Source organism: Lemur catta, chromosome 2, assembly GCF_020740605.2.
Source record: "Lemur catta isolate mLemCat1 chromosome 2, mLemCat1.pri, whole genome shotgun sequence".
Taxonomy (NCBI): domain Eukaryota; kingdom Metazoa; phylum Chordata; class Mammalia; order Primates; family Lemuridae; genus Lemur; species Lemur catta.
In genome coordinates, this window is record NC_059129.1 from 131164785 (window position 1) to 131191018 (window position 26234).

The following is a 26234-nucleotide window of genomic DNA, read 5'->3' on the forward strand; positions in this document are numbered from 1 at the left end:
TCATGTATAGCCAAAAGACATACTTAAATTTTTATTACAAATATTAATCATTGCTTTAAAGTATGCAGCCTCTTCAGGCTATGTTTTACATGGAGACTGAAGTGAAGAATTGAAACAATTTTCTGAGCAGCCCAGATCATCAAAGAACTTGTTTTATCTGCTATATCCAGAAGAAAAGAAGAGAGAATAAACAAAAAAAAGTTATCTTGTTCCCTCTGCCTAGAATGTTCTTCTCCCCAGAAATACGTATGACTTGCTTCCTTGTATCTTTCAAATCTTTTCTCAATTATCACCTTCTGGGTGACAGCCTTCCACAAATAGGGGAAATGGCAACCTCCCCCTTCCCACAGTGCTGTCAGTCTTCTCTGATTTATTTTTCTTCATAGCTCTTACATCTTCTCATAAGCTACATGATGTACTTGTTTATTTTGTTTATTGTCTGTTTTTCTGCAATAGAATATAAGCTCCATAAAGGCAGGAATTATAGTTTCTTTCATCTTTCTGCTCAATCTGCAGGTCCCCAACTCATAGTAGGCACTCAAGAAAAAATATAGAAAAAAAATTCAATGAATGCAATGAATGATTGGTGCACCTCAATTGAGGGTCTGAAGGTCTCTTTCACTGTGCCACTTGGTAGGGCTCAAATCTCAAATGGGCTTCTTCTGGCTTCCTTCTGCACACAAAAATTCAACTAGCCCATGTCTGATTACCCTCATCCATGAACTCCTATGAACTGCCTTATAGAGCAACAGATAACGTAGGAGATGACATTTGCAGAGTATGTTGGCAGAGAGAAACCATCACAGATTTTCTTCCAGCACAACTAAAGAAACTTACAAACTTTAGGTTTAATAAGACATAAAAAAAACCAGAGAAAGAAAGAGATACAGCTTATGCTTACTCTAGGAGAAGTGTGGTCTGTAACCAGAATATGAATCTTGTGAGCTAGCTTCCTCCTTCGTGATGGTAGGACATCAACATATTCCATTTCCCAGTAGCGTCTGGCTGGCTCCCCTGCAGAATGGGGCTGTACTGGGAGCTGCGTGTTGGCTTCTGCAGCAGACAGGTTTGACACTAGGCAATGGTGGTAGCTAGATTACCCTTGGTAAGGGGGAGTCCATGCTTCTGGGCCCACGTGTAACATATATTCGTATAACACCTTCAATGCAGGAAGAAAACTGAAGGTATATAAAATGCAAAGAAAAGAAACATAAAAATCTACTAGTGTCTCTCCAGAATCAGTAAAATAAATCTCCAGAGCGCCTGCCTATTTTGTGCCTTTATTTTTTTCCAGCTGAGTACAAAGCTGCAAAGAGAAAGCAGGCTATTCACAATTACCTAGAGCTAATTATATCCAACAAAATATATATAGCTAGCCAAACAGAAGATCAAAAACAAAGAAAACATGAACAGAAAAATAAAACAAGCTCCTCTATGCAAGAAGCCCAGGGTAAGAAACCAGAAAGAAGCCCAGTTGCAGCGTTACTCTCTCCCAGCAAATGAGGCTGTAGATTCAGCCCACAGGTTTCACCTATTTTTTGGAAGCAGGAACAGCAGTTTGAGAAAGCACAGGTAGAGAATAAGGAGTAAAATTCCAGTGCGCCTTGTCTCTCTGCAAAGAACGGTTTCCTGACTCCACCCTAAGCTGGGCATCCCCCTCAGCCTCAGACAACTTCAGATAGTTGTAGGAAACTCTGGGCAGTGCTTTGGACTGAACCAGAGTAGTGACAGCAGGGATCGGGCTCACAAGCCACACCTTCCCATAAAGTCCTGATGAGATCTCCTCTTCCCTGTCTCTCTCGCAACAGAAAACTGGCACAACGCCCTTTACCCGGCCCCCATGATAAGCTCTAAAAGATAGAAACAGTCTCAAAGAAGATGGGAAAGGAGTTAAAGAGATCCCACTCTGACAATATCTGAGAAAACAAAAGGTCTTATAATACTAATGAAAGTGAACATTTATTGTTTACTGTGTACCAGGCACTAGAGCTTTGCACGTATTAATTCGTTGAATCCCCACAACAACCTACTAAGTTAGGTACTATTATTGGTATACACTTCCACATTCAAAAACCTGGGAGCCAAATGTGTCTTGAAATTCAGATTTTCTTTTTCAGATTTTAGAAAGGGTATAAAGTAGATGTGCTAAATAAGACATCAAATCCACAAGTCCTGGAGAAGCCTCCTGCATTCAAATCATGTTAATATTTCACAGCGAAATCTCTGAATAGTCACATTAAGTCGGAAAAATAAATTCCATAAATAACCCATATCCATTAAGTCAGGTCAGGTTTTGCCACCGAGTTTGTGCCAAACTTAGAAAAACTTTAAGGTTTTCAGAGCATTTTGGATTTTGCATTTGTGGCTGTGAAACTTGAACGTGCAGTAGCCCAAGCACAAGTGAGGAAACTACAGCAGAGATGGATCCGGGACACAATTTCTCCCAGGTCAAATAGATGGAAAGTAATGGGACCTAGATGTGCACCCAGACTCAAGTCTACAATTTTAACTCCCAACTGATAGAGTCACCAGTGTGCACTCACTCACTTTGCAAATACTTATTATACACAATTGTATCTGCACCAATTTCCCTATCTTAAGTCTCAGAATCTCATTTCTTCCCAAGCAGGGTTCTAACCTTAACACAAGAGACTGCCACAGGTTGCATGTTTAACTAGAGTTATAATTCTGTAGCAACGCAATTACATTGGAGGCCTCATCCTCGTTCATGTCTGCTCTGCAGCTATAGGTAATAAAGGATTCTCTCAAGGCCTCCATAGAAACTTTGTGGTTTGCCACATTTGTCTTGAATTGAAGATAAAGCAATATATTTATCTTCATACAAGCTCTCTGGCACAGTCAGAAGCAACTTAAATACTCTGAAATATTTGTCATCATCACTGTCACAACATCACGGGGTACAACAGCCTGATGATTTCCCAAAGCTATATCCTCCACCGGCTCTCCATCCTCCACCGGCTCTCCATCTCACACCACAGCGAGAGCAATCTGAGTGACTATGATGCTGTAGCGTGCCACACCTGGCAAAGATGGCTGGGCCAGGTGTCAGCTTTGGTTTCTCCTTTTGGTATTTTTTGCACAAAATTTAAAACAGTTACATCCATTTGCAGATTTCCCCCTTTATTATTTTTAAAATACACTTCCTTGTCTTACTAACATTTTTGCTTTGTTGGTCTGATGTTAATGATACAACTCCATCTTTTTTTGCTTAGCATTTACCTCCTATTTCTTGTCTGCCTTTAACCTATCTGAATTACTTTGTTTTGCATATGCCTTTTGTATTCAGTACTTAGTTTGGTTTTTTGATCTAATGTGAAAACCAACTTATGACAGGTGAGTTTATATAATATTCACAGGTATTGATATATATAAATTTAATCTTAATTGGTCAAAATTCTACTTTCTGATTTTTAATGCTTCCTTTGTTTTCTTTGGTTATTGATTGGCTGGGAGGGGGAGTATTTAGTAGTGAAAGGGCAGAAGCATTCTAACTAAAATAAGGAGCAAAAGAAGGATCCCACCATCACCACTACTATTCAACTTCATTAAACATTGTTTCCTCAAGCTAATGAGTCAATGCAGTAAGGGAAGAGCAAGAAATAAGAGCTAAATATATCAGAAAGGAGAAGAAATTTTTTCAATATTTAGAGATGGCATTATGATAGTCCTGGAAAATCTAAGAGAACCAACTGAAAAGATTAGAAACAATTAAAGAATTCAATAATGTGCCTAGTTATAAAATCAACAGACAGTAGATCCATTGTTTATCTAAATGCAAACAAAAAATGGAGAAACTATAATAAAGGGAAAGATGCCATTAATAACAGCAACCAAAAAACAAAATATCTAAAAATTTGTTAACAAGAAATGCATAAGACCTACATAAGAACAACATTAAAATGCTACAAAGGAATAAAAAGACTTAAATGTATTAAAAGATAGGTCTTGTTCTTGGATAGGATGTTACAGTATTATAAATATATCAATTGTTCCTAAATTGATTTAGAAATTCCATATAGTCAATTTTAAAATTCAATTAAAATTTTTTGAAACTTTACAAAATAGTATTCATCAGAGAAAATACACATTCCAGAAAATTCTTGCAAAAAATAATGTGAAATGAGCCCATTAAAACATATCACAGAGATTCAATGTTAAATTAATTTGGTACTGTTTTACTAATAGAGTTCAACACAGATTTCAGTATAAGACCTAAATTCATGTGGAAATAGAGCATATAACAAGGTTACACTTATGACTATTAAATGGTATTATTACAATTTGGAAATGAATTAAAAGCTGGCCCTCCACCTTCATGCTATATTATAATAATTTCAGATATATCAAAGGTTTTTTAAAATAAATTTTTTAAACTGTCTTCTCCTTTTTAATCTAACTGCCTTATGTATAGAGATTCTAGTCTCTTTGATATCAATTTTATAAACTTTGTAGATATTCCTTTGTGCTATGACTTGTTTCATGGTCAGTTGTTGTAACCATTCAATGTAAACTTGAAAAGAATGTGTATTCTTTAATATTGAGTACAAGATTTTATGTATATCATCATCTATATAGATCAATCTTGTCAACTGTGCTGTTCCGATTTTCTAATCATCATTCATTTTTGGCATGCTTAGTCTGTTTCATATATATAAATATATACACACACACACTCTTACATAATGTGGTATGATTGTAGATTTGTTAATTTCTCCTTTTAAATCAATTTGTCTTGGTTGCCCACATTATCTATGTTATTAGATATATACAAGTTCATGATTTTGCCTTCTTGATGGAGTGTTCATTTTATCATTTAAGTCACTCTGTTTCACTATTAATGGTCTTGTCTTAAATTTCTGTTTTTGACTGATACTAATATTGATATATCAGCTTATTTTTAGGTTGATATTTGCATGATGCATATCTCTTCTGATCCTTCTATTTTTACCCTTTTAGATAGTTTTGTTTTAGATATATCTCATAAATTGTAGCTGAATATTTTAAATTCATTTTAATAAACTCTGTATTTTAATAGAAGACTCTGATCTATTTGCATCTATTATAAATACTAATGGAGCTATGTGTGTCATTTTATTTTGAGTTTTCTGTTTATCATCTTTCTCTTTTATTTTTTATCTTGTTTTCCATTGTATGTATAATATTTTTATTTCCTTCATTTTTCTTCCATTAGTTTAGAAGCTATAGATTTTGTCTTTATTTTAGTTGCCTGCCATTAAATTTTATACTTATCTATTTAATTTTTTTATTTCATAATATTACTGAGGTACACATGTTTTGGTTACATAATTTGCTTTTGTACAGTTTGAGCCAAAGTTATAAGTGCACCCTTCACCCAGATAGTATGCATTGTACCTGCTAGTTATGAATTTACCATCCCCTCCTCCCGTCTCCAACCTGCTTGCTTTCCGTTGAGTTTTATTTCCATATGTGCACGTAAGTGTTGATTGATTGGTTCCAATTTAGTATTGAGTACATGTGGTATTTATTTTTCCATACTTCCAATACTTCACTTAGAAGAATGGTCTCCAGTTCCATCCAGGTTATTACAAAAGATACTAGGATCACCAATTTTCATGGCTGAGTAATACTCCATGGTATATATATACCACATTTTATTAATCCACTCATGTATTGATGGGCACTTGGGTTATTTGCACACATTTGAAATTGTGAATTGTGCTACTATAAACATTTGAGTGCAAGTGTCTTTTGTATAGAATGTCTTTTTTTCCTTTGGGAAAATATCCAGTAGTGTGATTACTGGATCAAATGGTAGTTCTACTTTTAGTTCTCTGAGCTCTCTTCATACTACTCTCCATGGAGGTTGAACTAGTTTGCAGTCCCTCCATCAGGGTATGAGTGTTCCTATCTCTCCACATCCACACCAGCATTTGTTGTTTTGGGACTTTTTGATGAAAGCCATTCTCACTGGAGATAAGTGATATCTCACTGTGGTTTTGATTTACATTTCCCTGATGATTAGAGATGCTGAGCATTTTTTCATATGGTTGTTGGCTATTAGTCTGTCTTCTTTGGAAAAGTTTCTGTTCATGTCTTTTGCCCACTTTTTAATGGGGTTGTTTGATTTTTTTCTTGCTGATTTGCTTGAGTTCCTTGTAGATTCTGGTTATCAGCCCTTTAGCAGATGGAAAGCATGTAAATATCTATATTTTTTAAACAAAATCAACAATTATTCAGTATTTTCACTCTCCTCCTGACTGTACCTTAGTTATCTAGAGAAAACTAAAGCAGTTCTGAACATCTTATCTTTAAGGGTTTTGGTTTTATCATTTTACAGATAGTTATTTTTATATTAAATAGTTAAGACAACCAATATATTTTTATCAGTTTCTGTGCTTATTGTTTTCTATATCTAAGGCTTAACTTCTAAGTTCACTTATCTTTAACATACAATGTTTGCTGGTTTTTTGTTTAGTCATTGGCAGAATAAACTCTCTTTCTTAGTTTATAGAAGTTTAGACTAGTGAGCTACTATATTTGACAAGGATTAGAGGAGGATTCAGAAATAAAAGGATATTTGATTTGTGTTCTAGTAATAAGTGAATAGGAGTTTGCCATGTTACTATATGATAAGAGGTTCAAAGCACAAAAGCAGAGCGTCACAAACCGGCCCACAAAGTGGTTTTAAAATACAAGCCACACTTTGGAGGGCTGAGGTAGGATGCTTGTTTAATGCCAGGAGTTTGAGAGCTGCCTGGGCAATATTCCATGACCATATCTCTACAAAAAAATTTTAAGAAATAAAAATAAATAAATAAAATACAAGTCAATATTTTAAAACAAAGGTATCTCAGTAAAAATAAGGATTTCTATCTTCTCATGGAAGGAAAAGAAAAAGTTTAGACAAAACTGGGCCCATACTCCCACAGGCTGGAGCTGAGTAGTTCTGTCCCTTTCTATAGGGTATGGGGTCCTCATATATATCCAGCTGGTGCTCTTCTCTCTCTTGTGTCACCTGCATGTCCTCTGTGGGTTTTCGTATGATCCCTACAGAAAGACTTAGAGACTTCAAAGGTGCACATGATGCATTTAGAAAAGGTTTTAAAGCAGGAGAGTGATAGAATCTGATATTTGTTGTCATGAAGCAACTCTGGTGGTAAAGGATGGTAGGTGGACAGGGAAGAAAGGGGACAATTTGGAAACAGAGAAACCAATTAGGAGGCTATTGCAATAGTCCAAAAGAAAGGTGAAAAAGTACAAAACTAGTCAATAAAAGAAGGGCTAAAAAAAAGAGACAGAATCAGAGAATTTTTAGAAGTAGAATAGAAAAGAAATGGAAATGGGTTAGTTTAGAGAGAAGGTGTGTCAAAGAGGGTTTGAATGTTTCTGGCTTTGGGGACTATATGTTGCCATCAATCAAGACATGGAACTCAAAAGAAAGTGAAATTTTTAGTGGAAAAATAACTGTGTTTCATTTGTGACCTCTCCGATCAGAGGCTGGACCTTACTTATCTTTGTGTCCCCAGCTTCTACTGTATCTCCCGAAAGGGGTTCAATAAATATATGTTGAATTGAACTCAATTAAGCTTATTGATTTTTAGTTGTTTCTGGGAAGGTCATCCAGGAGGAAATGTCCAGAAGTCAATGTGTCATCTTAGAGTTCAAGAGAAAGGTTAAAGCTGGAATATATTTGGGGGTTGTCATTATATTTACTTTCTTGACTGATTTCCATGAGTTATATATTTTATCAAGATATATTTATTGATAACATATTTTAAATAATAAATTTATCATTTTTTTATGATTGCCACATGTGCTTAGTATATTGTAATGAGTATATATTGATATCTTCACTGCCTCCTCTCCTGTGACTTTGGTAGAATCTATAACTCATAAGAATCTTTTTTTTCACCAAAAGGTATGTCTGACATACTCTAAAACAATAGCAAATCTAATTTCTTATAGAGTCATCAAACAATGCAAAAAGATTTAAAAACAAATATTTAACTCTACTTTCACTAAAGTTTCAAGTAGAAATTAATTTCAGAAAAAAATAGGAACATTCAAATGATGTAGGCAATGTTAGAAGCAAACATTGATCACTCAAAAGGTAGCATCTATACAACAATTTTTTAAAAAAAAAACTCAAGTAGTCATTGTTTACATTGTTGAGTTATTTTTTAGCTTAAATTTTCTATGTTCAGGAAAAAAAGAAACAGAATCTCCATTTTCAAGCATGCATGTATATCCCCTCCTGGATTTTTCTATTATCTTTCCTTTAGGAAGCATGTAAACAGGTTAAAAAAAATGGAAAAAGCTATACAGAAGACCTCACGGTTTCCTGTGGTCTTCATCTTCTTTCACAGTTTCCTATGGTACTTGATAATGCAACACTTAAAAGACCTCAGGTGATCCTGACCTCATAACTCTGCCATGTTTCCTGCCTGGAGACACAACACAGTCGTTACCTTGGAGACCACTCTAGAGGAAGCAAGCATTACCCAGAAGCAAGCACCAAAAATGCTTATGATGACATAGAGGAGAAGCAGAAATTCACAAAGGAGGGTTCTTTCTATTTCTTAGTTGATTTTTTTTCTTCTTCTTTTCACTGACAGAAGTAGAGAATACAACGGGGAAAAAAGTAGAATATGATATCCCCACACACCTGTCAGTCAGCTACAAAACCCACTCAGGGCTCTGGCTTGTTTCATCTTTTCTTCCATCTGCTTCTTTCCTTCCACACAACAATTGGAATATTTCGAGGCAAGTTTCTGCTATTATATTATTTCATTCATAAATATTTCAATATACATCTCAAGAAAAAAACAGAACTCTTTTTAAAACATAATCAGATATCATTATCCTTGACCCTCCAAGAAAAAGTAATATTTTCTAATTATCCAGACTGTGGTCAAATTTCTCTTATTGTCTAATATATGCATGTTTATTGTTTTTACCATTGGGTTAGTTGAAATACGGATCCAAACACAAAACACATGTTGCATTTGTTTGATAGTTCCTTTATCCCTTTTCATCAGAAGGTCCCTCCTCTATTACTTTTCTCCTGGCAATTCACTTCTTAAGGAAACCAGATTGTTTATTCCTGCAGGGTTCATAATATTCTAAGATTTTACTGACTGCATCTCTATCATACCGTTTAATGTATTCCTGTAAATTGGAAGTCAAACCTAGAAGTGTGACTTAATTCAGGTTCAGATTTGGGGTAGAATGTTTTGTAGAGGCACATAATATTCAGTTATCTCTCTTTCAATGATATTAATGACCATCGGTGATCAATGCTTGGATCCATTAGTTCATGAGCAGTTTAAAATACGGTGGTGTTTTGTCATTCCTTAGTCGTATATTAGCTGACATACATCTATGGATAGAAATCTTTATCAACTCTGGTTATCCTGAAGACAGATCACACAGGAAAACCAAGTTAAATTCTTGATTCCTTCCTCTCATTTACCACTTTTTAGAATAATAAGTGGGTTCCCTAGCATCCTCCAAAGTTTAAAAAAATGAGTTTTTTAGTATCATTTTGTACTCATAATTTTAACATGAGATTGTGTTTCATTCTATTTCAATGATGCACTATTGATGCTCAAACTGTCCCATCTTTGGCCAGTAAGAGCCTCTTCAAGTTGGCTCCCGAATATTTCTGATATAACCTCAGTAGTCATTGTTGATTTCTTTACTCTTTTTCGTAACAAGATAGATACCTAGTATATTTCTACTATAAACCAGGAGTCAGACATTTTGCCAAAGTAAGCTGGTTTCTTTTAGCGGTATATAGCTGCAGTCCCAACCACCAGGCTGTGGACCAGGACCAGTCCTTGGCCTGTTAGGAACAGGGCTGCACAGCAGGAGGTGAGTGGCAGGCCAGCAAGTGATGCTTCATCTGTATTTACAGCTGCGTCCTATTGCTGGCATCACCACCTGAGCTCCTCTTCCTGTCACATCAGCGGTGGCATTAGATTCTCATAGGAACACAAACCCTACTATAAACTGCACATGCAAGGGATCTAGGTTGGGCACTCCTTATGAGAATCTATGCATGATCATCTGAGGTGGGGCTGAGGAGGCGATGCTAGCGCTGGGGAGCAGCTGCAAATACAGATTATCATTAGCAGAGAGTTTGACTGCACAATAAATGTGCTGTACTTTAATCATCCCAAAACTATCCCTCCTGCCCCGTCTGTGGAAAAATGGTCTTCCACGAAATCAGTCTTTGGTGCCAAAAAGGTTGGGGACCTCTAGTATATGGTATTTGGGGACTGGGGTTTGGGCATAATCTGATTTTTAATGCTGTAAAGTGTGAGAAACACCAGCCACAGTGGCTGCATTTTGGTTTCTGGAATGTGCTCCTTCCCACCAGAGGTCACTCACACCTGCCATTCCCTTGGCCTGGAACATTCTTCTCTCTTCACCTTCTTACCTCTGCTCCACTTATTTATCTTTCTGATCAAACCTCACTCTCCAGGAAGGCTTTTCCAACTGCCTAATATAATCAGTTTCCTCTTCTATACACTCTCACAGAATATATGTCCTTTAATACACTTGGCACTGTTGATAACACAGTTATGTGACGTATACTTAGTTTCCATGCTAGATGGTAGTATCCATGAGGACAGGAGCCACACTGGGCTTTGCTCACCATTGCGTCCTGAGTGGCAAGCAAATGCCTGACGCAGACCAACACTTTGTAAGTAGGTTGATTAGTGTGACCCAAAATTCATGTCTGCCTAGAACCTCAGAATGTACACAGTTAAGATGAGGTCATACTGGATTAAGATGAGACCAAAATCCTATGACGGTGTCCTCAGAAGAAGAGGAGACAACACACACAGACAGGGGGAATAAGGCCACGTGGAGGCAGGGGCAGAGATTGGAACGGTGCAGCTCCAAGCTGAGAAATGCCAGGGATTGCCAGGAACCACCAGGAGCTAAAAAAGGCAAGGAAGGATTTGTCCTTAGAGCCTTCAGAGCGAGTGCATGGCCTTACCAATGCATTGGTTTCTAACTTCTAGCCTTCCAGAGCTGTGAGAGAATAAATTTCTGGTACTTTGTTATGGGAGCCCTAGGAAATTATTCCAATGGCTATTACATTTTAAACTGCATTGGGAGGTGTGATTATTTAAAAAATTGGTGTGTCATGAAATATAATTAATCTGAATAATCAAACCATCCTAATCTGGTGTATCCAAATGCAGAGGCTTATGCCTCCTCTCCTGCTTTGCCACGAAGAAAGTGCCCCACTCCGGGAGCTCTCTAGGCTTAGCTACAGCAGCTGGAGAAGAACCATGAGTATAGTATACATTGTGGCGTACAGATTCCTGCTTGGGAAAAATGGGGGTGGACAAGCGGGTATTTTTTGAAGCTGCTAGGGAAGTAGTAGTGAATAATTGAGGACAAAGGAGGCAAAATGCAAAGAAAAAGAAAATGGAACTTTAAGAGAGAATTATGTGAAGCCCTGGTGACTCTTGGACTTGCTATCAGTCTTCCAGTTTGAGAATGAGCGTTATCTTAACGAGACTCACCCAAGACATCTTTGGTTATCAATCTGCTTCCATCATACGATTTATATTCTCTCCCTACAGCGATGCCCACCTAGGGTCTTAGTTAAGAAAATTACATTACCTTTCTTAAATCCTCTCTCCCTTTCGTAGAACCACAACTTCTCCCTCATTGTATCATTACACAAGAACATTCCTGCTCCTCCTTCATTATTCAAAATACTGAACCCTAGACAGCTTAACTTTAACTTTGAGAAAATCACTTAATCAATGAAGGGTTTAGTTTGTGAGTTCTATCAGTTTCTAGTAACTAAAAACAAAATCATCTCTTCTAAAGTGCTACAAAATATAGACTAGATAGCATTTAACTTAGAAATTATGCATCACAACTATAAAGTTTAGTTATGATTTTAAATGAATGTCTTGCCCAGTAAGTACAAAAATAGTGCATTATATACCTGGCTTTGTTTTAAAGGTAGCCTGAGGGTTTTTTGAGTGAACTGTCACCAAAGATCACACCTCTAGACGTCTCCCTACTTTATATCATACTTGGCCTGATTGAGAGATTAGCTTCATGTGGTAGAAACACTACTCAATTTGAAATCATGAGCCCTGGATGCGAGCCCTGGCTCTGCTACTTCTAAGCTGTGTAAAATTGGACAGGATGCTTAAGCATGATTAAATGAGAAAGAAAAGGTGTGTAAGTATCTAAGATCAGTGCCTGGCACACAGTGGGCATTTAATAAGGATGGGAAAGGCAGATAATTAGATCTAGAGTGTAATGATTAGGAATGAAGGGTTGTGGAAGGAAACAGAACCAGGTTCAAATTCTTATTCTGTTACTGGTTTAACAGTCGAACCAATTGCACGGGCTTTCTAAGCTTCAGCTTCCTCCTTTATGAAGAGGCGGAATTAGGTCCTACCACCGAGGATTCTTGCAAATATTGAAAAACAAAATTCATAAAATGAACTTAGCACAGTGTTTGGCACACTGTAAGTGCTTAATAAGTATTTTTGTTATTATTATTCATACTATTTGATGTTTCAGAGAGATGCTTTAGCGATTTCAAGTTTTTGGATGCTTTAGATGATAAGAAATTGAAATAAAATATTGTTGGGCTACTTTGTTTTTAATTAAATTAAGATTAATTCTAAATCATCATGAGCTAAAATCTGAGCTTCAAAATGATGGTGATAGTATTAGCAAAAATGAAATGTAAGAAAAAGGAATATCAAAATACTTTATTACCAGTATGTAATACCTAGAGGATCCATCCAACCCATATTGTTTCCCTAACAGTACTTTCAAAACATATTTTATGGGAAGATCCAAAATACATAAATAATACTGTAATATATATTCATTTTTTACCTCTGATGCATTGGGAAATGACCTTCTCCCAGATTGTCTCCTATTCCCTGACATTCAATATTCAACCATTAGAGATTCTATCTTTTAACTTAAAAATATATTCCCTGGGAACAAGACAACATGCTGTCAGATATGAACATCTAAGTGGAAATGAGGTTATCAGAGACATTCCAAAAGAGAGCATGGATGCATAAATATCCTTGAAACAGAAATAGTAACTTATGAAAGGGAAAAGAAAGGTGAACAGATGCTGTGAAGATAAACTTCACTTTCTTCCCAGCTAAAGCTGTCTCCAAACATTGGCAGGGAAGACCAGAAACTTTTTATACATAACAACTGCTTTTATTTTTTTAAAAAAAATCATATGCGTTCTTGCATTTGTGTAATCATGAGAAACAGATCTGATTAAAAGATTCCAAAGGCTTTAGACTACTTTTTTCTTTTAAATTTTGTCAGTGCAAATGCAACAAAACCAAAAATAAATAAATGAGACTTAATTAAACTAGAAATATTCTGCATAAGAAAAGAAATATCAACAGAGTAAATCGACAACCTACAGAATGGGAGAAAATATTCACAAACCATGCATCCAGCAAAGGACTAATATTCAGAATCTACAAGGAATTCAAACAAATCAGCAAGAAAAAAACAACCCCATTAAAAAGTGGGCAAAGGACATGAACATTTTTCAAAAGAAGAGATATTAATACAAATGGCCAAAAAACATATGAAAAAATGCTCAACATCATTAATCATCAGGGAAATGCAAATCAAAACCACAATGGGGTACCACCTTACCCCAGTCAGCGGACATTATTAAAAAGACAAAAAACAGGAGATGTTGGTGGGGATGTGATGAAAAGGGAACACTTATACACTGTTGGTGGGAATGGAAATCAGTACAACCTCTATGGAAAAGAATATGGAGATTCCTCAAAGAACTAAAAGTAGACTTACCATTTGATCGAGTAATCCCACTCCTGGGTATCTACCCAAAAGGAAAAGAAGTCATATCAAAAAGACACCTGCACTCGTATGTTTATCACAGCACAACTCACAATTGCAAAGATAGGAAATCAACATAAGGGCCATCAACTAATGACTGGATAAAGAAAATTTAGTGAATATACAGCATGGAGTACTACTCAGCCATAAAGAATAATGAAATAATGTCTTTTGCAGCAACTTAGATGGAACTGGAGGCCATTATCCTAAGTGAAGTAGCTCAGGAACAGAAAACCAAACACTGTGTGTCCTTGTTTATAAGTGAGAGCTAAGCTATGGGCATGTGTGGTCATACAGAGTGGTATAATGGACATTGGAGACTCAGGTGAGAGGCGAGAGGAGAGTGAATGATGAAAAATTATTGGAACATAACTGGGTACAATTACATTGGGTACAATGTACACTGTTCAGGTGATGGGTACATTAAAAGCCCATGCTTCACTACTATACAATATATCCATGTAATAAAACTCCACTTGTACCCCCTAAATCTATTGAAATAAAAAAAATAAAAAATAAAGCTTAGATTAAAAAAAAAAGATTCTGTCAGTGATCCAGACATTTCTGATATTTGCATAAAAAGAACATGATAAATGCTAAAAGAAAATTACCCTATCAAATTTTGATAATATCCATTCTGAAGCTATAATTTTACGAAGAATGACACAATAAAACAACAAACTTTTAAAAATCACCTCTATTTAGTCTCTGCTCACATACAAAAATATGCAGTAGATTGGCAGATCTGACTTTTGGCAGCCAAAGGCACAGCATCAAAAAAGTATAATTATAAAATCATTCCGAAACTATTTTGTCATGTACTATGGCAGGTAAATAATGGCTGCTTTAGTGAAAGAGAAAAAAAGAGTGAGAAACTCTTCCCAATTAAATGCATCTAAAAGAGAGATGACAACTAAAGATAATAAGTGATCTTGGACTAAAAATAAAGGACACTAAAAAAAAATGGTTGCTTTAATGTGAGAATTATTTTAGTAACTGGTTATGCAAATGTAGACATTTGTTCAAGTGAAGGTTAAGCCTGTGAGAGGGAAAGGCTGATATGCCCTGAGAACATTGTTCTTTATTCTCAACAACGGAGGTGTAAGTTTGCTTTTGAGTATTCTAGAACATACTTCTTTATTTTAAAAGTATTCATAAACTTTCAAAAGTAAAATGTATTTGTTTTTTAAAATTCCAATACACAAAAGTATAAAATGCAATACGAGCATCCCCACCTTATCTACTCTCCTTCAGTTCTGTTTGTTGTGTATCCTTTACATGTGTGCATACATTTTACATATATGGAGATGGACACAGAAAGATACGTTCTTCAGACTTTATTGTCAACGTTACCAAATCCTGATGCGGAGATTTTGCAACAGCTAAAGATGGATCTTTGCAGATGCGGGGGTCCTCAGAATTAGGGCTTTTCACCCTTATTTCACAGAGAGTCCAACTGAACCAACTGTGTTATGATGAAATCTTTGGTGATTCAAATATGAATCATGGATATTTATAGCCCAGGGTTGTCCATTTTAACATTAACTGTGAGTTCTCGCTGCTAAAACTGACGAAGGGCATCACTAGGCAAACCTTTCAGTGTTTCTGAAGTTCAGTTTTAATACTTCCTTTGGATTTTAGCTAGCTTCCTACATCCTGCCCGGTTTAGAAGGGTCCGCAACATCTAATAAATGGGAAGAAGTTGGATGAGCCTCTTGCCCTCCCAGGTGAGGTGAAGAGCTACCTCCTCTCCATGGAAGACAGACATGCAATTCTGGCACATTGTTTTCAACCCTAATTGAAACAAGGAAATGCAGGGAAGTGTGATGATGAAAATAACAGGATCAGAGGAGTGTGGAAATTAGCTGACATACCCCCCAAAAGAAAAATTTGTAAAAACAGGCTAGCTTGAGTGTGGGGTGTGATTTTTGGGTTTTATGTGAGAAGAGATGTCTTACAGCTGAAGCCATGAAACCAATGAGGGAGTGTCCATCGCTTCCCTGTGGCTCGAGGCACGTGGCAGGAGTGCTGCCTGAGAATGAGCCCAGGAAGATGGACCCACAAGCAAACATGCAGGGGTGGGCTGGGAGCAGCGACCCATTCAAATGAAAGAGCTGGCTCGTGCCGTTGTGAGTATTCCACGAGACGATATGGGAGGAATTAGCACTATGCCTGCTTTGTTGAAGCTCTCAACAAGGGCTAACTGGTACAGTTGTTGTTAAGGCATCATTCTAAGTAAAGGACAGCCTTGTGACACTGCCTTTGTGAAGAGCAGTGCTTCTTTGTTAGCAGCCATACAAACCACTGGCAGTTGAAGAATTTTTTCCCTACCATCAGAAACTTTGGAAATGCCCTCCTGAGATGGAAAGAAGACAGATTTATATCTATGTGCACTAGACTAAATCTCTTGAGGAGTTTTTCTCTCTCCAGCCACAGTGCCTAGCCTAATATGTGGCATATAGTATGACCTCAGCCAGTGTTGCCATCTAGGGTAATGATTAAGAGCATGAACTCTAGAGCCAGCTGTTTGCATATGTATTCCAGTTCTCCCACTCAGTAGCTGTGGAACCTTGGGCAAGTTATCTAACCTCTCTGTGCTTCAGTATCCTCACCTCTAAAATGGAGATATTAATAGTTTCTACTCCCTAGGATTGCCATGAGGATTAAATGAATTATCACAGCTAAATTGCTCAGAATAGTGGCTACCACCTTGGTATGGTATATATTCACTACTATTGTTACAATGATGAAGATGAAGCCACTCAGCAGCCAAAGCACTGACCTTAGAAATACCTCACAGCTCAAGGACATGCTCTCTGCCAATCTCCTGGTACCCAATGACCCTCTAAGAAATACACATGGTTCTTTTTATATCCAATAATAAACTGTGACAACAGCGACTAAGAGGGGAATACTTTCTGAGTATAGTTTTTTCAAGAAAACGTGATGCCAAAGAAACTGCAAAACACCTCTACTGTAGATTTCAACAGGCAAATTTGAGTCTTTTCTTGCTGTTTTGTAAACATCATCTGAAAATGATTCTAACTGTGATATTTATGCTATATTGAAGAAAATAACAACTTTTTCTGAATTATTGGGTAATCTATATTTATTAGTGGCATTGTCTAACCCAAATAGGTTTTTTCGGTATCAGATTAGCCTATTCAAGAATAAATAAGGCACAATAAACCTATTCTCTCTAAAAACTCAATAAATAATGCTTTAATTTGCCTTGATTGCTGGATTTGGCAGAAGAATAATTGTGCCACGAAACTGACATTACAAAAAAATCATTATTCCAATAAACACAAGTAAGAATAAGCCAACAACTGAGCTGTGGAAAGAAAGAATGTGTCAGGAAGTCTTTTCTGCCATGAAATGAGAACCCAAGGCTCTGCCATTGGCCTCAGCGTGAACAGGAGAAATTCTCTCTTGCAAATTGCCCTCATTGCAGCTGAATCATATTATCTCCACCTCTGCAGCAATTCTTTCACCCAGTGGTTTTCATAAGCAGTGCGAAAGCTGCATCTAACATCACCTCAGTCAACTGTGCCAATGGATGAGATAACAGTTACACCAAACCGAGTGTGTGCTAGATTCGTTTATCATGCGAACCTGCCCATCCACTAATGTTTGGATTCTATCCAGCCTTATGTTCTAAAATGCTGAAGGAACAGCAGCTCTCTCCTCGGAAAGGTGGTAATTGTTTCTAATTTCAGTTAACAAGTTTCATATAAAGCAACCCTGTTTCTCCTTTGTTTCCTGGAATCTATAATGAGAGTTGAAAAGGAAGGAGGGCCAAAGGCCAGAGAGAGAAGACAAAGAAGAGGTAGAGCCAGAGAGGGGGAAAAAGGATGAACTGCAGAACCATGAGACCTGCTCAGACTGCAAGCCTGGCCAGCCACAGGTGGGGTTACCATGAGCATATACCCTTCCTCTCCCCAGCCTCGATGTCCTCAACAGCAAAAGGGAATAATAAAATCTACCTATAGTTGTAATTAGAATTTTTATGAACTATATAAGCACCTAGCACACAGTATAAACACAACGAATAATAGATAGTATTACTAAAATTATCTTGCAAAATGAATCTTTTTCTTGGCCTTTGATATGGAACAGAGACCCCATTGCTCCTTTGTGTAAAGAGGATGGAAGTCAAGCTGGAGTAGCCCCTGGAAGGTGAAATGAAGTCATCTGGAGTCTGGAGCTAACCAGGACACTGCAACCCCTGGCTTACAGGGAGATGTGATACCTCGACCACAGAGTCCTTGTACTGGGGTTGAGATCATCACATGGAATGCAAGGAGATGGGCCAGAAGCCCCTCTTTATGCTCTCCTGCCTTCGCCTCCTCCACCCCATAATCAAGCAGCGTTACAGTCTTCTTGTCTGTTACCCAAGCCATTGCAAGGAGAAGAAACTATTACATCTTATGCTGTGGCTCTGACAGCTTTGTGGAAGGCTTACAAAAGGGCTCTTCTTACTGCAAACTTCCTGACAGCTCGGAAGCCATCACCATTACATTTGCAAACCCCTTTTATTACTACTTTAAACATAGAGAGTGTTAGGGGCCTAGCACGAACACGTGCCTGCAATGTGAGTATTTGAGGCTTATTCCTGTACTTGGATGGGAAGGAGGGTGTTCCATATTATTTACTTTGCCAGTTGTTACTGGTTACAGCATCTGTGCCCACTCTCTGAGTCTGAGGCATGGAATTAATAATTCACAATAGTATAAGGGAAAAAAAGAAAAATAAAGTTGACTTTCTACATATTCCAAGGCCAAAAATGAAAAGAGAGAACCTGAGGGGCTAAGTGATAAAGCAGAGAGAAAACAGAAAGCAGGGGGACATAATTAGAGGCAAAGAACTCTGATTGAAACGTGAGTTACACACCCTCAGATGAAGGAGCACAATGTGGGCTCCATTCCCTGCCCGTCCCTCTGCCCCAATAATACCCAGGAGGACAAAGTTTAGCGCTGCCTTAGGGAGAAAGGAAAAGGCAAGAGAAAGGATTATTTTTCTCTTTTACTTCTGTCTTGGTTAAGCTCCAAGGGAAAGTGAGCTTCCAGCAGCAGGGAGTGAATGAGACTGCAGGGAGGTTGGATTTTACCTTTTTAAATTTGCTTTAATGTAATAAAACTTCTACCAGAAAACATCCTGGCAGTGTATCTGCAGCTAAGAGATTGACAACTCTATCTCAGTTCACCACCAGAGACCATATCCCTTCTCCAAGTCTTTCCTCCCCTGATAAATACCCAAGAAACACGTGGGAAAGGGCAGGGAGATGCCACACAGTTCAATCAACATTATTTTTTTCAATTCATATGGAAAAATAAACTCTCATCAAGAAACATGCACTGAGCACATCCGTAATGTGCTAAATATCATTTCTTCCTTCATTGCATTCCCTGACAATATGGACTTTCATCCTCATCTCACCATCAGGAGATACAATTGGTACCAAATAATTTTGCATATCACAATTTTGGTTGTATGCTTCCATGTAGTGGTTAAGAGCCTAGGGTTTGAGCATAGGCAAAAAAAGAAAAAAACAGACAATAAGACATCATTGAAATTAAAAACTTTTGTGCATCAAAGGACACTATCAACAGTGAAAAGGAAGCCCATGGAATGGAAGAAGATATTTATAAATCATGTATCAATGGTCCCCAACCTTTTTGGCACCATGCGAGTGATGGGGAGTGGCTGTAAATACAGATGAAGCTTTGCTGGCTGGCTCACCTGCGGCTCACCTCCTGCTGTGTGGCTCGGTTCCTAACAGGCCACAGGACTGGTACTGGTCCACAGCCCAGGACTTAGGGACTACAGATGTATCTGATAAGGGAATATCCAGAATATATAAAGAATTTCTACAACCCAGCAACAACAAAGCAACCCTGTAAAAATAGGCAAAGGACTTAACCAGATGTTTTCTCCAAAAATTTACAAATGGACAGTAAGCACATATAAAGATGCTCAACATCACTAATCATTAATAAAATGCAAATAAAAAACACACTGAGATACAATTAGGGTGGCAGTTATTAAAAAAAAAAAAGTATTGGCCAGACTGTGGAGAAATTAGTTGGAATCCTTGTACATTACTATTAATAAGAGGATTGTAAAATGGTCCAGCTGCTATGGAAAACAGTATGGCAGTTCCTCAAGAAAATTAAACATAGAATTACCATAGGATCCAGCAATTCCACTTCCGGATATACCCAGCTATGGTTTGGATGTGGTTTGTGTCTGCCAAAAGTCACATTAAAATTTAATTACCAATGTAACAGTGTTGGGAGATGAGGCCAGTAAAAGGTGGTTCAGTCATTAAGATAGATTAATGTCTTTCTCAAGAGACTGGATTAGTTCTTGAGGGAATGGATTAGTTATCACAATAGTGGGTTGCTACACAAACAAGCTCAGCTTCCTCAGCTTTCTCAGTTTTCTCTTGCTTCCCCTCTCATCCTCCACTTCTGCCATGCTGTGACTCAGCAAGACGTTCCTCAACAGAAGCTGAGCAGATGCTGATGCCATGCCCTTGGACACCCAGGCTCCAGAACTATAAGAAGTAAATTTCTTTTCTTTATAAATTACCCAGTCTATGGTATTCTTTTATAGCAACAGAAAACAGACTAAGATACAACCAAGAAAATTGAAAGAAGAGACTCAAACCAATGTTTGAATATCCATGTCCATAACAGCACTATTCATGATGGCCAAAAGGTAGAAACAACCCAAGGGTCCATAGATGGAATAATGAATGAACAAAATGTAATATATACATACAATGTTATTCAGCCTTTTATTTTTATTCTTAATATTAAGGGGGCGCATGTCTTGGTTACAAGGATAGGTTTTGGAACGCTTGAGTCAGGGCTATTGGTGTGACCATCATCTGAATAGTGTTCATCTTACTTGTAGGTAGGTTTTTACCCCTCCCCTTATTTCTCTCCCCCATTCTTGGTTTCAAATGACTTTTACTTCTCTCTGTGCCCATGTGTGCCCATCAATTAGTTCCAAATTATTAGAGAATACATGTGGCTTGCTTTTCTATTCTTGAGATACTTTACTTAGGATACTTTACTTAGATACTTTACTTAGGATAATAGTCTCTAGTTTGCAGCACCCAAATTGCTGCAAAAGTCATTAATTCATTTCTTTTCATGGATGAGTAGTATTCCATAGTGTGTGTGTGTATGCGTGTGTGTGTGTGTGTACCACATTTTGTTAATCCAGTCATGAATTGATGGGCACTTAGGTTGATTTCATATCTTTGCAATTGTGAATTGTGCTGCAATAAACATTTGGGTGCAGGTGCCTTTTTCATAAAATGACTTCTTTTCCTTTGGGTAAATACTCAGTAGTATGACTGCTGGATCAAATAGTAGGTCTACTTTTAGTTCTTTGAGAAATCTCCACAGTGTTTTCTATAGAGGTTGTACTAATGTACTGTGTTATTCAGCCTTATAAGGAATAAAGTTCTGGTAAATGCTATAAAATGAATGAACCTTGGAGACACTATGCTAAGTGAAATAAGGCAGACACAAAAGGACAAATGCTGTATACTTCCACTTATATGAGGTACCTAGAGTAATTAAATTCATACAGACAGAAAGTAGAATGGTGGTTGCCAGGGGCTGGAGGGAAGGCAGAAATGGGAGTTATTCTATGATAGACAGAGTTTCAATTTGGAAAGATGAACAAAGTTCTGGAGCTAGATACTGGCGACAGTTGAATAATAGTGAATGTACTTAATGCCATTGAACTTTATAGTAAAAATAGTTAATATGGTAAACTTTATGATATGCATATTTTACACAATAAAAAATATAAGAATTAAATTCTAAAGAGAACATAAGGTATGGAGTCATAGTGTCAAGGTTGGATCTCAGCGATCACACACACTAACTGCAAGGCAAGTAATGTAGCCTCTCTGTGGCTCTGTTTTCTCTTCTGTAAAATGGGATAATCAGAGTACCTAAGTCATGAGGTTGTTGTGGAGTTTATGTGAGATGATGAAAGAAAAATCCTGGCACATAATGTGTGTACAAAACGTGTTAGCTATTACTGTTGTTATTTCTTTGGTATAAATGCTAAACACTCTTTGATGCCATGTAAAAATATCTCTTCCTTTTCTGCATCTCCTATAGAGTATTTTCTATACATTACTAAGTACTTATTGATTGATTTATGTATTCATATACAAAGATGAACTTATTGACTCACTTTCAGTGTTGTTTCTCCAACACAGAATATAAATTAGTATCGATCAATTCCTGTTCTTGAATAAGTCTCCTTAAACCAAAGATGGGCATTTATAGACAGCTGGCTAAGGCTCAGGTATTATCTTGAAAAGGACATAATTCACACTGTTATGTTTCGAAGCCAAGGAAATCATAAGATCTTCCCCTTTCTGTTAGGTTATTCTAATCAACCTGTAGAACCAGCCACAGAGTATAAAAATCTCATAATTGTTTGGGACACTACCATCTAAAGACAGATTCAAAGTAAGTTAAATAGGTTGTAAATTCCCTGAGCCTGGTAAGCTGATATCATCTTAGATCTTTACACATCACCAACAGGAATTGAGGTGTGAAGACAGAGAGAGTAGCATTAATAAACTTTGGCCCCAATGAGGTTGGAGACCCCTATAAATGTTTATCTGAGGATGTTGTTGGTTTCAAGTTCTGACAGCAAGAGATATAGAGCACTTGCTAATTCTCTCCATTTTAAACAAAACTCTTTTAAATTAAAACCCTCTATCCATTCTCAAATATAACCAATAATTTCTGAAATGAATAGCATTTTTACAAGCTTTTCCAAAAATGAGTTTTTTAAAACCTTGGGCTGATGCTGGCTTCTAAAATCTTCTATTGGAGTGAGAGAAAATTCATTAATGGGATTATTTCTCCAACAGTTTGCGTGACTATATCTTTTTCAGAGCCCACACCCTAAAGCTTCATAATTCCATTAAATCAGTGCACAGCTGGGCAATTCTTTCTTTTCTCATATTATAGTGATCCCCGGGGAATTTATGCAAATCTATGGAAATTCATTTTAAAGGCAGTACTCTGAAAGGAAGACTGCATCCTCATTAAGTAAACAATTATATCTACAAACAAGCTACAAGCAACATACTGGAGAGCTAAATTAAACTTTCCATCAGGAAAACTAAACCATTCACTTTCACATTTAGGCTTTGCCAAAATGCCACCAAAATTATAAGGCAAAAAATTTTGAAGTCCAAATAGGTGCCAGGAAAAGTGCAGCTGAGCCCCCATTGCAGGGCCCAGCCTCCCAACCCCCCCTTCTGGTTCCACCATCTAATTCCACTTTCGGCCATGCTATGGGGAAAGGATGGCACCCTTATAATTCATGGACTCTCAGGAAAAACTTCTCATATAAGAGAGGAAAGAAATGATCTCCCCTAGTCCTGCAAAGGGCACTCCAAGTCAACCCCAAGAAACTCACTTATGAGCAGAGCAAATCACCTAGATTTCAAAGCTTCAGTTGCCTCATCTGTAAATTGGAGATAATAATACTTCTTGACCATGTTATTAATTTTTTAATGAGGCAAACTATATAAGTACTTAGTCCAATGCCTGAAATATGGTTGACATTCAAATACCTTCACTTGGACCAAATGATGAAGTCTGAACAAGATCTGGGGTGTAGAAATGAGGAGCTACATGGAAAGGAGAAAAAGGAATTTCCCCACTTAAAAAGTTTTACATCCTCAAGCAGTCATGTTCCTTCCCATCTTAGCAGATCTGCTCACCTTTCCTAAGGCTGGGAAAGTAAGGCTGAGGGACTCCATGGTAACGTTGACTTCAATAGCACCTCTCTTTCTTCTTAAGCCATTCTAACATTCACTCTTTTGGCAGAGACCTCCTCACATCTCAAAACTCTATATAAAGTTACAGCCTGGTTCCAAAATAAAAATTAAAAATGAAATTCTCATACAATAAAATTTACTTTGAAAATCAGCTGGGAAGCTATAGCACTGGAACAGTCTCTCATGAAGGCCACTGATACAGCTTGGATATTTTTCCCTTACAAATCCCATCTCAAAATTTGATCCCTCATGTTGGAGGTGGGAGATATTTGGGTCATAGGGGTGGATTTCTTATGAACGGCTTGGTGCCCTCCCCTGGGTAATGAGTGAGTTCTTGCTCTATTAGTTAACACAACAGCATGTTGTTTAAAAGAGCCTGGAACCCCCTCTTATCTCTTGCTCCTTCTCTTGCCATGTGACATGCCTGCTCCCACCCTCACCTTCATTGGAAGCTTCCTGAAATCCTCACCAGGAGCAGATGCTGGTGCCATGCTTCTCGTACAGCCTGCAGAACCATGAGCCAAATAAACCTCTTTTCTTTATAAATTACCCAGCCTCTGGTATTCCTTTACAGCAATGCAAAACAGACTAACACAGCCACCAGAGGCCACTTTCCATCCATTATTGAAACAGATTGCTGATCCTTCAGTTCAGTCCTGGGTGAACCAACTGGCTTGAGTTTGGGATACATGTTGTCTTAAAAAAAATCGCATACATATATATTCTTATTTTAGATTCACATTCCACTTAGCTAGACACTCATAGTTCATAAGAGATAAATGGAACTGAGACTAATGAAAGAAAGAGCAGATTCCCATCTCCATGCAAACATTGGGTGAAATAACTAGCTTACCTGGTGAATTATGAGCTTTTGTGTTAGATGTACACCCCTGCTGAATCCTCTTGTGAAAGTGGGGATGATAACCTGGTACAGAATTGACCTTGTCTTCCAGCCACAGGCCAAGATGCGGGCAAGAGTTTTAGCCTGAGTACTCCAGAAAGCACAGCATAATGTAAAGCTTTATGTACCACTATTTTTATTAAGGAAGAGATGTGAGTGCAAAAGGAAACAAGGTAGAGAAGAAGGGAGAGGTGATTGAAGAATGTGTTGCTGAACTAGTGAGCGCCAGTTTAGACTGCTTCATGTCAAAAGACTATCCTAACAAAAGCCACATCAACTGCGTCTCAAGATCTTAAGAAGTTGAGAAAAAAGGGGAAGTATTTATCTACTTATGCTATTAGCCATTAGTCAAAGGTTTGCTCTAGTAGGACTTAATTTCCCTGAAATTCCAGACTGTACATTTGTGGGTACTGAGCAAGATCACTCAAACTTCAATGTCAACAGAGAAGCCCTAGGTTGAGAGGTGAGAAGCATATGGCATGGCCTTAAAGTAAGACACTGTCAAGTTCTGTCTAAGTGAAATCATTCTAGACCCATGTAGAGCTGGTTACTGTAGCTGCAGTGGAAATAAAAGACACATGAAGCCAAAAGGTGAATTGGTATACAAGAGATGTTGGATACAATAAGCAACGATATTTCTCAAATATCTAGTCAGTGTTCAAATTCCCCTAATTACGTTATATTTTTGCTTGTTTTTTTCAAGTCAAGATTCAAATAAGAATCACATATTGCAATTGATGGATATATCTCTCAGGGCCCAAGGTACCTTGTTAATAAACCATGTGAGTGGAATTTTAAAACCATGCTTCTAAATAACTTATAAGTCACAGGAGAAATGACAATGGAACAGTGAAACTACTTGTAACTGAATAAGAAGCAAATTACCAATCTAGTTAAAACTTTTAAAAGCAGTAACAGCAATAATTTGAGGAAATGTTGATACTGCAGAGCTTATGTTAGAAGAAGAAATGGTGAAAATGATTTAAACATCTAACTTAAGAAGCTGGAGTGTGGGGGCAGAACAGAATATAAACAAAGAAAACAGAAGGAAGAAATAAAGGAGATAGTAGATTAAGGAAACAGCTGAAATATAACACAGGCTCAATGTGATGGAATAAAGATGGCCCCAATTCTTTGATACTAATCCCAGCAAGATTTCCCCGCCCCTTGAATCTTTCTTCTGTGATAGCTTTGAACAAGAATCTGGCAGAAGGGATGCTTTGTCAGTTGTATGTCTAGCCTTTGAGAGGACTTGGAACTTCTACTTTCTGTCTCTTGGAACATTGTTGGAGTCCCAGCTGCAATGTCAGAAGCCTGACTACGCTGTTGGAGAGGACACGTGGAGACGCCACGTGCTACATGGATTAAGGAAGAACCCCAGGTGAACTCAGCCCTCTCCTTACCAAGGAACCCAGCATGTGAGTGAAGCTATTTTGGGCTCTCCAGATCAGACCAGCCACGAGCAATTAATACTACATGGAGCAAAAGAATGATCCAGGCAAACTCTACCTGAATTCTTAACCCACAGAATCACAATATATAATGAACTGGTGGTTATTTTATACCACTTAGTCTGGGGTTACTCAATTAGACAACAAA